The 17,785-nt window shown below is 47.4% G+C and overlaps 1 long non-coding RNA gene across 3 annotated transcripts in view; it reads right to left on the reverse strand.

Annotated features, from left to right (window-relative positions):
* LOC129539237 (uncharacterized) overlaps positions 1–17,521 on the reverse strand; it is a 40,283-nt gene extending 22,762 nt beyond the window's left edge. The window contains exons 1-4 of one of the 3 annotated variants that reach the window (XR_016038531.1): positions 17,355–17,521; positions 14,084–14,228; positions 13,377–13,451; positions 9,357–12,915 (exon numbers count right to left, since the gene is read on the reverse strand). This is a non-coding gene — a long non-coding RNA (uncharacterized LOC129539237). Of the gene's footprint in view, positions 1–9,356; positions 12,916–13,376; positions 13,452–14,083; positions 17,150–17,354 lie in introns of those variants that run through there. The other 2 variants (XR_016038530.1, XR_016038532.1) reach the window with 2 other exon arrangements.
* Between the last annotated feature and the right edge of the window lie 264 nt (positions 17,522–17,785).

A 17,785-nucleotide genomic window follows, 5' to 3' on the forward strand; every position in this document is an offset into this window, starting at 1 on the left:
GTGTCTACTCCACCCCACTCCCCCCAAAAAAAAATCTTATGTGTTGAAACCTGATTCCTTTGTTGGGGAAAGTGGAACCCTCATGGTAGAATTAGGAAGGATTATAATTATATTTTTAAAAGATTTATAATTTCTTTATAAACAGAAACTTGGTTTCCCTGGTGCTCAGACAGTAAAGAATCTGCCTTCAATGCAAGAGACCCAATCCCTGGGTTGGGAAGATCCCCTGGAGAAGGGAATGGCAACTCACTCCAGTATCCTTGCCTGGAGAATCCCATGGACAGAGGAGCCTGGCAGGCTACAGTCCATGGGGTCGCACAGAGTCAGACATGACTGAGCTAACGAGAGGGATAATCTCTCTCTCTGCCATGCAGACACAGGAAGAAGGCCTTCAGCTGACCATGCAGCCACCCCAATCTCGGACATCCAGCCTCCAGAAGGGTGAGAAATCCTTAAACCTCTGTTGTTAAAGTCTGTCATATTTGTTATAGCAGCCCAAATTATCTAAGAAAGACAGTACTGATTATGGAATTACTGAGCTGGAGAGAAAGAAAAGGTCCCTTATGTACAATGTTTCCTGCTTTCAGTCTTGGGCAACTAGACCAATAGGGGACCACAAAGCAACATAGAAATTTGGGAAGAAGAGAGTGGGAAGAATGCCCACCTCACCTTTGGAACTGTGTTAAGAACCTTGTGGGGACCCCCAAGTGGAACATCAGAGAGAGACCTTGGAGGTGTATCAGCTCAGAGAGGATGGCTGACACCTCAGGAGAGATGGGAGGAGTATGTGGACACTAAGGAGACTATTGCATGGAGTCAGCCAAGAGGACCTGATAAGCGATGCTACTATGGATGAATGGAGGGAACTTGTGAAAGCCCACCAAGTGTTCAGCTTCAATCACAGCAAAAAGATGGGTCGTGTCCGATTCTTTGTGACCCCGTGGACTGCAGCACGCCAGGCTTCCCTGTCTGGCATAAAAGCCTATACTTTTTTTACATGCATAAAAGCATATGCCTTTATGCTGATCTACAAATTCTCTATTTAATCTCTTATTACAAATCACTCCCCTGTAATGTGCCTTCTCGCTTCCATAATGAGAGAAGAGAAAATTCAGTTAACACACAGGTTTGAGCCATGAGACAAATAATCACCCTAATTTTATTGATTTATTTTTTAACTCCAAAAGATTGAGATGCTTTGGGGAAAGTGCCAGTTATGGAAGGTCCCAAGCCTGCCTGCTCTCTGCTGTAACACTTCAGGAGAGGCACATCCGTCACCAGAAATGCCCTGTGCAGAGAGACTGCAGGCAGCGTCTGGGTCAAGGGGCAGGTGGTTCTCCCTTCGAGACCCACACATTTGCAAAGGAAACCACATCAGCTACCTTTGCTCACCAACACAGTTCTTCATTCATGAAGATTCAACCCCAAATCCCCAGGTACTTGAAAAAAATAAAAAATTCAAGAGAAAGAAATGGACAAATGAATGCAGTGAGAGGAGAGTGATTGGAAGAGAAAAAAATCTACACGGTGTGTGTGTGTCAGTCCCTCAGTCGTGTCCGACTCTTTGCAACCCCATGAACTCTAGCCCACCAGGCTCCTCTATCCATGGAATTCTCCAGACAAGAATACCGAAGTGGGTAGCCACTCCCTTCTCCAGGGGATTTTCCTGACCCAGGGATTGAACCCAGGTCTCCAGCACTGCAGGCGGATTCTTTACCATCTGACCCACCAGGGAATGTTTAGAGTAATTTTTATTTTGTATCCTCTATGATGCTCAGAGTTTTTCTATAATGTGCATGTAGTGCTTTTGTAACATAAAAGCTGTTTTTAATCAAAAATTTTCTGTTATGAAAAAAAGAGCTGAAGGATGAAGACTATGGAAATTTTTCTGAAAGCTTAATAATCAATGACAGTAACAAAGCATTGCTGAAAATAATGAATTTTTAAAAATTTTAATGCCTTGGAGTTTTTCTCCAATTGTAAATCTCCCTAAGGGTGTTCATCCAAGTCCTACTTATCAGACACACTACTAAGTTCAAATTATAAAAATCTTACCTGTAATTGAAGCCAGCTGCAACCTTTTTGACAAGAACTAATTGCCGATAATGATTTAAGTGCAGTAAATTCACATGCCACAATTGTTTTAAATAGGGGAACCTCTCACAGCTTTCTCTGAAAAGAACTGTTAATCTTTGCTGCTGACTTATCAAATCCTTCAGTCACCTGTTTGCCATCATTTTCATGAGCTGATAACGTGTTTATTAGAGTCATAATGTGCAGGTGGAGGAATAAAGGTCTCATTTGATGGCACTGGAATTTCATCTGACATTTCTATACGAAAAAAGTTGGCATAAGCATCAGCCTTGACTAGAGCCGAAAAAGACAATAAAGGCAATATCATTTTTTTAATTCAAGGCAATTGAAAAGCCAGCATTTGTGGAATATCAGTAACTTTTTTTTTTAATTTTATGTTGGATATAGTTGATTTATAATGTTGTGTTAGTTTCAGGTGTAGAGCAAAGTGATTCAGTTATACATATATATTTATCTATTCTTTTTCAAAAATGTTTCCCATTTGGGCTTCCCTGGTATCTCAGCTGGTAAAGAATCCACCTGCAACACAGGAGACCCCAGTTTGATTCCCGGGTCAGGAAGATTCCCTGGAGAAGAGATGGGCTACCTACCCACTCCAGTATTCTTGGACTTCCCTGGTGGCTCAGCTGGTAAAGAATCCGCCTGCAATGTGGGAGACCTAGCATTTGTGGAATACCAGTAACTATTTTTTAATTTTTATTTTATATAGGATATAGTTGATTTACAATGTTGCATTATTTTCAGGTGTAGAGCAAAGTGATTCAGTTATATCTATTCTTTTTCAAAAATGTTTCCCATTTAGGTTATTGCAAAATGTTGAACAGAGTTTCCTGTGCTATACAGTAGGTCCTTTTTGGTTAAATATAGTACTATGTATATATCAATCCAAACTCTCAACTTATCCCTCCCTCCCCCAACAACCCTTCCCCTTTGGTAACCATAAGTTTATTTTCTGTGAGTCTTTTTCTATTTTGTAAATTAGTTCATTTATATTATTTTTTTAGATTCCACATATAAGTGACATTATATGATATTTGTCTTTCTCTGACTTACTTCGTTTAGAATGATAATTTCCAGGTCCATCCATGTTGCTGCAAATGGGTATTATTTCATTCTTTTTAATGACTGAGTAACATTCCATTTTTATATGTGTATCTATACCACATCTTCCGGAGAAGGCAATGGCAAGCCACTCCAGTACTCTTGCCTAGAAAATCCCATAGATGGAGGAGCCTGGTAGGCTGCAGTCCGTGGGGTCGCTACGAGTCTGACACGACTGAGCGACTTTACTTTCACTTTTCACTTTCACACATTGGAGAAGGAAATGGCAACCCACTCCAGTGTTCTTGCCTGGAGAATCCCAGGGACGGGGGAGCCTGGTGGGCTGCCGTCTATGGGGTCACACAGAGTCGGACACGACTGAAGTGACTTAGCAGCAGCAGCAGCAGCAGCATACCACATCTTCTATCTATTTATCTGTCGATGGACATGTTCCAACTGGGTACAACCCATGACCTGTAAGGTGGTCCTTTTACCTGCTGCAAATCAGGGTCCCTGGCAGCAGGGAAACCAGGAGCTGCTGGTTTGGGGTCAGTTGCTGCCCTCCATCCTCAGCGTGCCTGTCTGTCTCCAAGTGTGTCTGAAATTTTCATCTCTCCTTCAGCATTCCATCAGTTCCCTTTGTCTGCTCATTGCCTATTTTGAGTCCATCACCCACTGGCGGAGTGCGAACTGTGACACCTCCAGTGGTGGAGAGAGAACAAACTGACCAGATGTATTCAAGGCTGGCGGGCTGCAGTCCGTGGGGTCGCTACTAGTCAGACACGACTGAGCGACTTCACTTTCACTTTTCACTTTCACACATTGGAGAAGGAAATGGCAACCCACTCCAGTGTTCTTGCCTGGAGAATCCCAGGGACAGCGGAGCCTGGTTGGCTGCCGTCTATAGGGTCGCACAGAGCCGGACACGACTGAAGCGACTTAGCAGCAGCAGCAGCATTCAAAACTTAACCTGGACTTCAGCTTCACAGTGCTTCAGGTAAGGATTTATCTACAGAGAATAAGAACAGATCCTGTGCACATTTTTAGCTGCAAGGATTTCATCACAGTATGGTGCCTAACAGCAGGAAACAGGAAACTATCTAAAGGGCTGACAATGGGGGACTGATCAGACGCCTTAGTGATCTGACCTGGAAAAGATGTTCAGTGACAGGTCGTTGTGGAACCCGTGACATCTGGGTTCCACAGTCATGACACTCACTAAGGTAAATCTTCATCATGTTGCAGAAGCACCGTCAGCCTCAACATTCTCATTTGTAAAATGGGAATAACCATACCTACCTCATCTGGTCCTTGGGGCATCAGGGCACCTGGGATCTATAATATGCTTCACACAGTGCCTAGCATGTTGTAAATACTTGATAAATGCTTCTTAGTAAGAAGAGTAATAGTAATATTGGCAGCAGTAGAAACAGTAACCCATAAAAACCATGCTGAAGGGGAAGACAGACACATGGAAGAAGCCACACCTGTGGGAACTGATGGGGAAACAACAGGAGTTGTTCTTGACCTCGTTAGAAGAATACATGCATAATAAAAGCCTAATTACCAAAGTAGCTGTTAATGGTGATTATCCATAAGGATTAGAATCGTAATGATTTTATTTTTCTTTTCGGTTCCCTGTGCATATAAACTTTCTACATAGAAAGTATTTTACTTTAGGAATTCAGAGACAGAAGGAATCACATTTTTAAAAAGAATTCCTGATTTAGATTCTGATAATTCACAGACTTTCTGAGTTGGGAGAAAGTTTATCTGCTGCCACCCTCTCACTCTACTGTTGAAGGAACGAGAGCCTGGCAAGGAGAATGCCAGTCCCCGCCCCGCCCCACCCCCACCCCGCCACCACCCTCCCCATCCTCCCTCAAACCCCTCCCCGCCCTCCCACCCACCCCCACCCCGCGCTGTTCTCTGGGGAACCAGCCCCAGAACCAAGGCTTCCCTGCTGCCTGGAAAAGCCCATTGGAGTTGAATGCAGAGCACACTGATCTGGCTCTCTGTCCAGGCTCTCTCTCTTCTGTCCCGTGTACACGTACACGGCATAGGGCCTGACCCATAGTGCGTGCGTGCATGCTAAGTCGCTTTAATCGTGTCCAACTCTTTAGTCATGTCCAAGGCATGTATCGGAGAAGGCAATGGCAAGCCACTCCAGTACTATTGCCTAGAAAATCCCATGGATGGAGGAGCCTGGTGGGCTGCAGTCCGTGGGGTCGCTAGGGGTCGGGCACGACTGAGCGACTTCACTTTCACTTTTCACTTTCACACATTGGAGAAGGAAATGGCAACCCACTCCAGTGTTCTTGCCTGGAGAATCCCAGGGACGGGGGAGCCTGGTGGGCCTCCGTCTATGGGGTCACACAGAGTCGGGCACGACTGAAGTGACTTAGCAGCAGCAGCAGCAAGGCATGTATGGATGTGAGAGTTGGACTATAAAGAAAGCTGAGCGCTGAAGAATTTATGCTTTTGAACTGTGGTGTTGGGAGAAGACTCTTGAGAGTCCCTTGAACTTGGAGATCCAACCAGTCCATTCTAAAGGAAATCAATCCTGAATATTCATTGGAAGGACTGATGCTGAAGCTGAAACTCCAATACTTTGGCCACCTGATGTAAAAAACTGACTCATTTGAAAAGACCCTGATGCTGGGAAAGATCGAAGGCAGGAAGAGAAGGGGACGACAGAGGATGAGATGGTTGGATGGCATCACTGACTCAATGGATGTGGATTTGAGTAAACTCTGGACAGGGAGGCCTGGCGTGCTGCAGTCCATCGGGTCGCAAAGAGTCGGACATGACTGAGCTGAACTCTTTGTGACCCCATGGACTGTAACCCACCAGGCTCCTCTGTCCATGGGGATGATTCATATCAATGTATGAAAACCAATACAATATTGTAAAGTAATTAGCCTCCAATTAAAACAAATAAATTTATATATATATAAAAAAGAATACTGGAGTGGGTTGCTACACCCTCCTCCAGGGGATCTTCCCGACCCAGGGATTGAACCCGCATCTCTTATGTCCCCTGCATTGGCAGGCAGGTTCTTTACCACTAGCACCACCTGGGAAGCCCAACCCATAGTGGGAACTCAACAACTACCTACTGAAGAAACCCCTGGATGAATGAATGAGTCAGCTGTCCTCTCAGATGATCCTCTGCTGCCCTAAGTGGTAGAGGACCTACAAAGGGCTATAAAAGCAGCAGTTAATTCTCCGGGGTGAGGTGGGAGGAATTCAGAAAGGCTTCCCAGGGCGTGGAGAAAGGTCCCAGAGAATGCAGCCAAGAGACCTCCAGCCCTAGGAACCAGAAACGAACTGTGACTGGGGCAGAGGCTGGCGTGTTAGTGGGACAGGGCTGAGGGTCTGCAGGAGATAATGTGTCAGGAAATGCGGAAAAGACAAGTGACATCACCCTTCTGTCCTTCCATGTCTTTCTAGGACGTCTTAGAGAGGCCAGGTGACTATTTGGGGAAAATAATTTAAGATAATAATTAGTTACTAGCTGGCAAGAGTTTAATGGGTTTTTCTGTCCAGATAACATTAGCCTGTTCACCGAGGGCCTCTGACTTCACCCCCAGGAACGTGAGAATTGTAAGGAATTGGGGCAGGGCGGCAGGAAGATTCTCTCCCCACCAGGAGGGCCTCGCACTCAGCCCGCAGTAAATCACTGCTCCCTGACAGGCCGCTTCCCCACCCAGGAATCCTGCCAGACTCCACGAGATAACCACCCACATCTTTCGGAGACCAGCCCAACCCTCAAACAAAGGTGCTCCAGGGACGCTTTTATAATGGAATTTTTTTTTCATTTAATCATTGAACCTGTAGACTGCGTCTCATACCGAGTGAAGTAAGTCAAAGACAAATATGATGTTGCTTACATGTGGAATCTCAAAACAAAAGGATACAAATGAACTTAATTACAAAACAGAAATAGAGTCACAGATGTAGAAAACAAATTTATGCTTACCAGAGGCTAAGGAGGGGAGGGATAAATTGGGAGATTGGGACTGACATATACACACTATTATAAATAAAATAGATGACTAATAAGGACCTACTGTTGAGCACAGGGAACTCTACTCAATACTCTATAATGATCTTTATGCGGAAGGAACCTTTAAAAAGAGGGGATTTATGTATATGCATAAATGATTCACTTTGCTGTACAACAGAAACTGACACAACATTGCAAATCAGCTATACTCCAATAAAAAATTGAAAAGGAAAAAGTTAATCACATTAGCCTTTTCATCTGTTCTTCCATATCTCTAAGAGTTTAAGAGGCTGAAAGAAGTTCAAGCACACACACACACAGAGTCACTGATTTCCCAAGACTTGATTTTTCATCACGAGTCCCTGGTTCATAAGCGCTAAAGATGTTCCACTTGGTATCTTGGAACCCATTATTTCCCGGGGAGACTTGCTGTCTGTTTTGATAGGAGCAATTTATCACCCTGGTGGAATCAGGCTGCTGTTTGAAAGGCAAGGCCGGGATTTATGAATCCCTTTTCACTGGGATGAATTTAATTCCCCAGAGTGGAAGTGGTATTAACAGATTTGGCCCTGCTGCACCTGTGGCATTTGAGACGGTGGCTTCCAGAGTGAGTGGCAGCTTGGCCAGGAAACCCCTGCCCTCTCACACCCACATCAACAATGCACTAGAAACGTCTTCACCCTTCCAAGCACAGAGAAAGCTCCATCTAGGGCATGAAATCCAATTATGCTGGGTATAAAATAATAGTTTTAATTAACAATGATGGACATCCCAGGTGGCTCATGGGTAAAGGAATCTGCCTGCCAATGCAGGAGTGGCAGGAGATGCAGGTTTGATCCCTGGGTCGGGAAGACCCCCTGGAGGAGGAAATGGCAGTCCACTCCAGTATTCTTGCTGGGATAATCCCATGGACAGAGGAACGTGGTGGACTACAATTCAAGGGGATACAAAGAGTCAGACATGACTGAGCATGCACGCAAGAGTTAACAATGAATCTAAAACAATAAAATTGATTTATAGAGTGTTTTCACTCTATTTTTGGTGTGCCTAAGTTTTTAAATTATTATTCACTGAAGATACTTTTACAAAGTATCCACTTTTAAGCTCTGAACCAAGTTCTTGCTCTACTGGGGCCAGCTTCTACTTCCAATTTATAGTCCAGTGTCCCCATATATGTTGTGGTCCAGGTAAGACGATGCTGTCCACTGGAACCACCTGGGAAGCTTTAAACCCTGTGGATGCCTGACTCAGCCCTCAGGGAGTATGACAATGTCTGGGGCACAGTCTGAAAACCAAGACTTTTTAACCTCCCCCAGGTGATTCTACAGTATAATTAAGCTATATATAATTATTATTAAATATATAATATAATGAGCTTTATATTTTGGAAACAAGCATAACAGAGTTTCAAATTAGACATCCTCCTTATGACTGGTCATGTATTTTATATGAACCAACTCTGACTTCCAAAATCATTTCACGGATCAACTTGGTAACTGACAAATATGCCTTAGTGTTCACAGACAAGCGGGTTGTTTACATGATGAATTTTCTTCACCATCCTTAAAACTTGCGTGAAATCAGGGATTCTAGCTACTAGCCGCACTTATGTTCTAGGGATGGCTTCTGCTTGATCAAACAGCTCACTTGCACCATTTTAATATCAGATATCACTTGATATCCATTCATTATCCAAATAACAGTGACACATTTCTGCTCACCATCCCTGCTTCTCAACCATCAGCCATCCCTCTAGAGCTGTCAGGTACTGAGGCAAGCCTGCTAAGTCGTGTCTGACTCTTTGTGACCCCATGGACTGCAGCCCACCAGGCTTCTCTGTAGAAAATAATAAATCATACAATTACTCTCTTAAAGGTCACAGTCCAATGTGGAAAGAAGACTCATTAATAGAAACCATAGGAAAGGGTGAGAAATGCTTTATAAGAGGTGAGTTGAGGGTGTCAAAGAAACATGAAGATGGGCACCTAACACTGCCTCCAGACACAAGAAAAAGTACTCTTGTTTCTACACAGTCACTTTTTGTGTCATTGAACTATGGATTATTATCTGTAGGACATGCATAGAAAGATGCCCACCATATACAGGTGTGACTATTTCCCTTCATCTTCATTCAGCCATTCATTGGAACTAAATAAATGTATTATTCCACAATTAGATCATTAGTGAAAATATGAAATAGTAGAATTCATACCTTTTCTGATTTAGATATTCCTCTTTGTTTGGGGAATAACGTGTGCCGAAGACACTCTGTTTGGTCTCACTGGTTCCATGGTTCTGTTAAAACTGACATCCAAGGACAGACATCCACATGAGGAAGGCTGCAGACTTAATTGCTGTCACCGGGGTCAAGAACATGGTGATCTTCCTGGGGTTCCCTTTTAAATCACTGACATTGGGGATTTCTTCACATTAGTAGGTCAGCACATGATAAAGCAGGTGCCTATTTTAAGACCAAATGAAGCCTACTGGAAAACCAAGGAACAAGGCAAACGTCTGGAATATCTAGGTAGTCAACTAGGAGAAATGTCACCAGTGAGCCAAGGGACAGAATGGGACCAACTCAACCTTGTCCACACACACTTAAGTGGCTGCTTTCAAGGCTACATAAAGAGTGAGCGTAAATTAGGACAGAAATGAAAAGATGGTGAACTGCTTGATAACAGACGTTAGGGATTGAGAAGGAACTCATGTGGTTTTTTCCTTTCCCCATTTGAAATGAATTTAGGATCTGAGTCTCCTTTTCCAGTCTCACAACACTGGACCACTAAGGGACATCAGAGATAATCTAACCCAATATCAATTTATAAATAAAAATTTGAGGGTCCAGAGGTGAATCAATGGCTGAGGTCATGCTCTGAGCAAAGGTCAAGGTCAGAACTGTAACACCAGGCTTCCTACCAGCTATGAGCCCTCACCCCATGACCTTGAAGTGCTCTCACTAAGATGTGACTGAAATCCAAACAGCTGAGAGGTCTCCTCGCCAGCATCATCCGAAGCAGAGTCATCACAGGTTCACTGGGATGATGGCTGCAACCCTTGGCCTGCAGGCATGAGGGCATAAGAAATACAGTGTATTTCTCTTCATGACCAAATTTAAATTCTGAGTCTCGTCTCTTCCTTCACAGGTTCACATCGAAGCCCTGCAGTGACGGCGAGGTGGGTAGGGGCATGAGTGCCTCTGAGCCTGGGCACCGCCATCACCAGTGGATACACCTGGGCATCCACAAAAGAGTCCCTCCCATCCGGCCTCCTGGTGTCAGCTCATGCAGGTTGTAGGAGGTCACCCTCCTTCCTCCATGACCCAGTTGTGGGCCCTCTTCAGGTGCAGCGGCCCCTGAGGCTTCCCTGGGCTCCAAAGTAAACATTCTGGCCTGTTGCTTGTCCTACAGACTCAAGATGGGGAGGCAGGGCTTTGCGAGGATGCCTGTCCACCCAAACACATGATGAAACTATTTCACCTGATGGGACCAGAAAGAGTCTGGGTTAAGGCGGCTTCCCCAGGTCTTACTGAGGACATCTTAGGGATGACAAGGATGACAAGTCTCTCCTCCAGGAGTTCTCAAACACATCTGAGGTTTCTATAGGGATTCCCACCACCATGCACTCCAACCAAGGACTCAGCACTGGAGAGGGGTTTGTAGGTAAAGACAGAGCCAGGGGCAACACCTCAGATCTTTTCTGCCCTTCCTCAAACTCTAGAATCTTTATTTAATCTCAGGGCAACTTAGAACAGAAACTTGCCTGAGCTAGTATTTGTTGCTCACACCCTGAGTTCTGCCAAGAACTGAATTCCCCACCTCGCTGTCCCGGGTTCCTCAGGTGGTACTAATGGTAAAGAACTGACGGCCAATGCTGCTGCTGCTTCTGCTAAGTCACTTCAGTCGTGTTCAACTCTGTGTGACCCCACAGACGGCAGCCCACCAGGCTCTCCTGTCCCTGGGATTCTCCAGGCAAGAACACTGGAGTAGGTTGCCATTTCCCTCTCCAATGTGTGAAAGTGAAAAGTGAAAGTGAAGTTGCTCAGTCGTGTCCGACTCTTAGCAACCCCATGGACTGCAGCCCACCAGGCTCCTCCGTCCATGGGATTTTCCAGGCAAGAGTACTGGAGTGGGGTGCCATTCCCTTCTCCGATGGCCAATGCAGGAGACATCAAAGATGTGGGTTTGATCCCTGGGTCGGGAAGATCTCCTGGAGTAGGAAATGGCAACCTGCTCCAGTTTTGTTGCCTGGAGAATCTCATGGACAGAGGAGCCGGTCAGGCTACAGACCACAGAGCCACACAAGTTGGACATGACTAAAGCAACTTAGCAAGCACATACCTTGCTGTGCTACACCTGCCCTGAGCTTTCCAGACTAGAAGATGCACGCAGAACAGCAATGAAAACTGACAACCCAGATATCACTCGACCTCACCAGAATCAAGGTGCCCATGACTTGAGTGCTCACGTGGCCCATTGCCATGGACCCACTGTCTGGATCTCACCCCCAGATCCTGGTAGGGTCAAGACACCAGCCACAAAGAGGAGCTCAAGATGTGCAAGAGTCACTGGAGAACAGCACTCGCCATTGCCCCTCCCTGGGTAGAGCCATCCTGCTAATGGCATGTCAGCAGCATTTCCTCTTACTCAGAAGTCCGCCACAAGAAAAGCACATCCTCTCTAAGCTTCATTGTCCTTATCCGTCCAGACAGGCAGACATCTACTTATAAAGATTGCAGATAGGGGAGGTCAGCCCTTACCAAGTACACATGTACAGTTGCTGCTGCTGCTGCTAAGTCGCATCAGTCGTGTCCAACTCTGTGCGACCCCATAGACGGCAGCCCACCAGGCTCCTCTGTCGCTGGGATTCTCCAGGCAAGAACACTGGAGTGGGTTGCCATTTCCTTCTCCAATGCACTAAAGTGAAAGTGAAGTCGTTCAGTCATGTCCAACTCTTAGCCACCCCATGAATTGTAGCCTACCAGGCTCCTCCGTCCATGGGATTTCCCAGGCAAGAGTACTGGATTGCTGCACGATAAATAGCGGCCATTAACAAAGACAGCACTTGGACTGCAAGGAGATCCATCCAGTCCATCCTAAAGGAGATCAGTCCTGAATATTCATTGGAAGGACTGATGCTGAAGCTGAAGCTCCAATACTTTGGCCACCTGATGCAAAGAACTGACTCACAGGAAAAGACCCTGATTCTGGGAAAGATTGAAGGTGGGAGGAGAAGGGAACGACAGAGGATGAGATGGTTGGATGGCATCACCGACTGGATGGATATGAGTTTGAGCAAGTTCCAGGAGTTGGTGATAGACAGGGAAGCCTGGCGTGCTGCAGTCCATGGGGTCACAAAGAGTCGGACACGACTGAGTGACTGAACTGAACTGAACAAATGCACACTACTATATATAAAAGAGACAAACAATAAGGACCTACTGCATATCACAGGGAACTATATAGCTTGTGCTAACCTATAATGCAAAAGAACCTGAAAAAGAATACACACACACACACACATGCACGTATATGGACTTCCCTGATGGCTCAGAGGGTAAAGAATCCACCTGCAATGCAGGAGATGCTGGTTCGATTGTTGGGGTTGGGAAGATCCCCTGGAGGAGGAAATGGCAATCCACTCCAGTATTCCTGCCTGGGAAATCCCTTGGACAGAGGAGCTTGGTGGGCTACAGTCCAAAGTGTTGAAAAGAGTCCAACAGAACTGAGCAACCGAGCAGGAGCCTGTAACTGAATCACTTTGCGGCATACCTGAAATGAACACAAAAGTGTAAATCAACTGTACTTCAATAAAAATAAATAATACATAGCAGCCATTTTTAACCTTTTTTCTTCTGCATCATCATTAATAACCTTCTTAAGATTTGTGACATTTCCACAGGGCATCTTTCTGAATTTACCAGCTGGCAGAGAGTTAGTGAGAAGGCACCAGGTCATAATTTTGATCACTGCACGGACCACATGGAGGCAGATGTGCTTGAGAGAAGCCCACAAGTAAAAGATGATCTAGGAAACGTGAATGATTGCTAACAAAAGCAGTTTGGCAAGGGCACGAATGACTCAGGGCAAGCGTGTTTCCATTTCTACAAAAACAACTCAAGCCCCTTTGTCTTACTGAGTCTGTTGCGCAACTCCTCGGAGTTATGGCTCATTATGTAAGTGGTACCAACAGGGGCTTCCACCCTGAGTCAGCACCTGCTCCAGCGACTCACCCCGGTGCTAAAAATGCAGGCCCCCAAGCCAACTCTCCAGAACTCTTGGTTCAGAGTCATTGCCAGACGGGTTTCCTGGAGGAGAAAGACTTCAGGTAGGAACACACCGGCAGGAATGACACCCCAGGATGCATCCAGCCAGGGAGGGGATTCCATGGGAGAACAGGGGCAGCCACGTGTGCTGGACATGTCCCAGCCTGACTTGCCGCCCGGCCTTCACACTCCTCAGGAACAGACAGTGAACCTTTGCCCAGCCTTTGGCATAGTCCAGAAATTTCCCCTTAACGAGGTGTGCTACTTTCAGATGCTGGTACTGAGTCATCAAACTGACACAACCGCCATACTTTCTCATTTTTCATATTCATAAGACCTAGGGGTATTATGCGGAGAAGGCAATGGCAAGCCACTCCAATACTCTTGCCTAGAAAATCCCATGGATGGAGGAGCCTGGTAGGCTGCAGTCCGTGGGGTCGCTATGGGTCGGACACGACTGAGCGACTTCACTTTCACACATTGGAGAAGGAAATGGCAACCCAGTCCAGTGTTCTTGCCTGGAGAATCCCAGGGACAGGGGAGCCTGGTGGGCTTCCGTCTATGGGGTCACACAGAGTCGGACATGACTGAAGTGACTTAGCAGCAGCAGCAGCAGCAAGGGTATTATGACCAATAATCTCTTGAAACTGCATTTTCTGCAAACTTGGACGTACCTCTGATCATGTCCAGACCATCACCTCCTGGAATAGGTCCTTGTCCATGGAGTCCTGGCCAGGGTTAGCAGTTTACGGTACCAATGTTCAGATCCAGTTCCTTCAGGACTCTCCTCAAGCTCACCATGCCAAACTGTCTGAAGACCTAGAAACTCACAAGAAGTTAGCCCAGCTATTCCAATATGAATCCACTAAGGAAGTGAGAACTCAGGAAAATATATTAGCTAATGGTTTCCACTTGGTCTAAGACAGAAATAGGTCGATTATACTCCCCCCCCCCTCATTCTCTCTCTGTTTAAACAAGAAAATTCCGAATCACACACCAAGGCTGAGTTAAGATCAATGATTTAGCCAAACAACACAAGAGTAAAATAATAGTTAAGCTGTCTGCCAAGTCCACAGACTCGATTCCAAGCCTTTAACTTATGCTAACTCATTTAATCCTCACAACAACCCTACAAAGAAGGTGACACTATTCTTATCCCCAATTGACAACTTAGGAAACCAAGACACAGAGACACTGAAGTCACACAACTCACAACTGGCAAGACGTGAATTCCAACCCAGACTACCCAGCTCCTGAGTGCAAACTCCTGAACACAGATATTAAAGAACTGGAACCGGGCATCTCTGGATGCTAAGCGGAAAACAAGAGTTTTAATGGAAGAGGATTTTGAGAAGCATAACAGTCACTAGACAAATTTTAAACAGTCTGTCAAAAGCTGCAACCCTTTCTAAGGCAGCAGCACCCAGCCATACCCACACATCAGCTGTCACGCACCAAGGGTATCCCATCTTTCTTCCGTTCAATATGGTGCTCCACGGTGCCCAACCTCAGGATGCCTGGTATGGGAACGAATCATCGTACTGAGTAATCGGGCTGTTGCGGGGGGAAGAAGGCTGCTTCTTCCACCGGGATCATGGAAGGCAATGACTCTTTTGTCTTTTTTAGGGTCATTTGCGGGTAAGGCGCCCAAGAGCCCAGCACCACCTTCCAGGATACATCTGGCCGGTGGAGACCAAGCAGAATCAGGGCAAAGCACACAAAAGAGGAGCCGCTGATGGGGTTCCGGGTGCGGCTGCCTCTCACCGTGCCCACCAAATACCAAGGCTGGAAGTCACCCAGAGGGAGCTAAGCATAGAGTCAGCTGTCCCCCAGTGAAACTGTCACTGGAATTCCAGGGCTGGAAGTCACCCAGAGGGAGCTAAGCATAGAGTCAGCTGTCCCCCAGTGAAACTGTCACTGGAATTCCAAGGCTGGAAGTCACCCAGAGGGAGCTAAGCATGGAGTCAGCTGTCCCCCAGTGAAACTGTCACTGGAATTCCAAGGCTGGAAGTCACCCAGAGGGAGCTAAGCATGGAGTCAGCTGTCCCCCAGTGAAACTGTCACTGGAATTCCAGGGCTGGAAGTCACCCAGAGGGAGCTAAGCATGGAGTCAGCTGTCCCCCAGTGAAATTGTCACTGGAATTCCAGGGCTGGAAGTCACCCAGAGGGAGCTAAGCATGGAGTCAGCTGTCCCCCAGTGAAACTGCATTCACATTGACTCAGGAAAGGCTCAGCCGTGCCACCACCTCCAAGCTAGAAACACACAAAGGCAGGCCACCAGGACAGACCTGGAGCGGACCCACCCAGGATCAAAGCAGATGCATCCAAGAAAAGTCAGGGAGCTGGGAACACCCTAATCAGGGTAGAAACTTCCCCCAGTCTGATCACCAGCACCAGTTTATTATTCTTACTGAACACCAAAAACCTCATCTTCACAAAAGATACGTGAGAAACCCTTCAACAGAAAAAGGGTTTTTTTTTTTCCATCTTGACCCAGATACTAAATGCGGCCTAATTGACAGAGCTCCGCAGAAAGCCCCCTTCAGAGGCCCTAGCCAGGGAGGTGAGAGGCTTACTCACAAAGACGGGTTCGGAGCTAAACGTCAGAGGGCAACTGACTAACAAGCATTCGGACAACAGTGGTGAGCTTGGGAGGACACAGGATATTTCTCCTGAGTTCTTTAAAACTAGGTCAGGTTCTTCCTGACCAGAACCATGGCTCGGGGATGGAATCTTGACGTCTTGAGGGTCATTCTGGGCCTGGTGCGCCTCCCCATATCAGAGTCTTTGACCTAGGGTAGGATGGGACCACCATCCACCCTATCCCCCTTCCCCTGGTCTCTTCCGCCCAGCGCTCAGAAACAGAAGGGACTTGGGAAAAAAAAAAAAAACTTTCCCAGAGCACAACACACAATCAGCAAAAAAGAATAGGGTTCAAAGGTTTCTGGGCAGGAAATGTCAAAAGAATGAGGTATCTTGATGAAGGCAACCAAAAAAAATGAAAGGAGTCTGGTCTCTGAAACTCAACCGCCCAGCTCCCCCAAAAGCCCTTCAAAGGCTCCCAGAACGCTGGAGTCTGCAGCCCCATCTCCGGGGTGCCCTTTCCACCAGCACCCACCCCCCACTCCCAGGGGTCTGTACCCTCACTCACAACAAAAGCAAAGAGGGAGAAGGGTGCGCAGAGAAAGCTGGTTTTGTCAGTGAAGTAGCAGATCTTTGAGATTCTGTGTTCTTCCAACACCAGTGGAGTCTGGCAGGCCGGTAGGCTTCCCAGAGGAAGCTTCAACCACCCGGTTCACCAACCCCAGCTCAGGGCTGTCAGCCCAGGCTGTGCCCTGGATCGTGGGCTATTTGGTGACTTATTTTGAGATGAGCAAGGTGACCACAGGCGCCAGGTGGCCATGAAGGCCCTTGAAAAGCTGTATCACAAGAGACGCCCTGCAGACTTCCTCAGACACGCTGGGGAATCAGGCAGAGGGCGCACCTGGTTGCCTGGAAGGACTGCAGGTCGCTGGCCAGGCCCAGTGGCAGCCTCGCTGACCAGGAGCGCGGGGACGCTGGCCTCCCAGTCCCCCCAGAGAGGAAACTGGATACCTGGGGAGGACAGCGAGGCATCCAGGAATTCAGTCCCTCTGGGCCCTTTGGGGCGGGCGCCGCGGGACCCATAGGAGGCTTAGCCCGGGATCACCGCCGTCACCTGCCCGGCTGGCGGGGGTGCTCCGCCCCGCTCTTCTGGGGCGTTGGGGGGCTCTGGGTGGTGGCGCAGGGGCGCAGGACGCAGGAGATGGGGTGCGGGGGCGGGGACCGGGGGCGGGGCGGCGGCAGCGGCGTCCGTCTGCAGGCTGCACCCACCCCCGCGCCCGCAGCACCTGCGCGCCCTCCCTACCTGCGGTTCTATCTCCCCCAAAGCCCCGGTCCCGCCCCGCGGCGCGGGGCTCTGCCTACCCTGCCCAGGCGCCGGGCCCCTGCAGGCGGGCGGCTGCTGCTGCTGGCAGATTCCCAGCCCGGATGCAGGGAGTGGGACGAGGTGGCGGATGCTCAGCCCTCCTTGCAGCTCCCTGTGCAGCCGAACGTTCTCAAGCTTCTCTTTTCTTTACTAACTTTCCTGAACATGTGCGTGCGCACGCACAGCCCTTGCAAAAAGTACTGTCGAGAAAAGACTAGGGTTTCATTGATATATTTGATTGTATTAAATCAATAACTGAAAACAAGCACAATCATACATCCCAAGCCAGGTTTCCGTGACCTTCTTCCCCAGGGCGGGTAAATCCATCATGTGAAAAAAAAGGGAACGCCAAAGCCTTGTGTTCAGGGAGGTGGAGAAGGGGCTGCAAACAGAATCTTCCCACAGGAACAAGCTCCTTCCTCAGCTGGGG

The sequence above is a fragment of the Moschus berezovskii genome, chromosome 11, assembly GCF_049115385.1.
Source record: "Moschus berezovskii isolate FMDL1 chromosome 11, NW_MosBer_1.0, whole genome shotgun sequence".
In the NCBI taxonomy this organism is placed as follows: Eukaryota; Metazoa; Chordata; class Mammalia; order Artiodactyla; family Moschidae; genus Moschus; species Moschus berezovskii.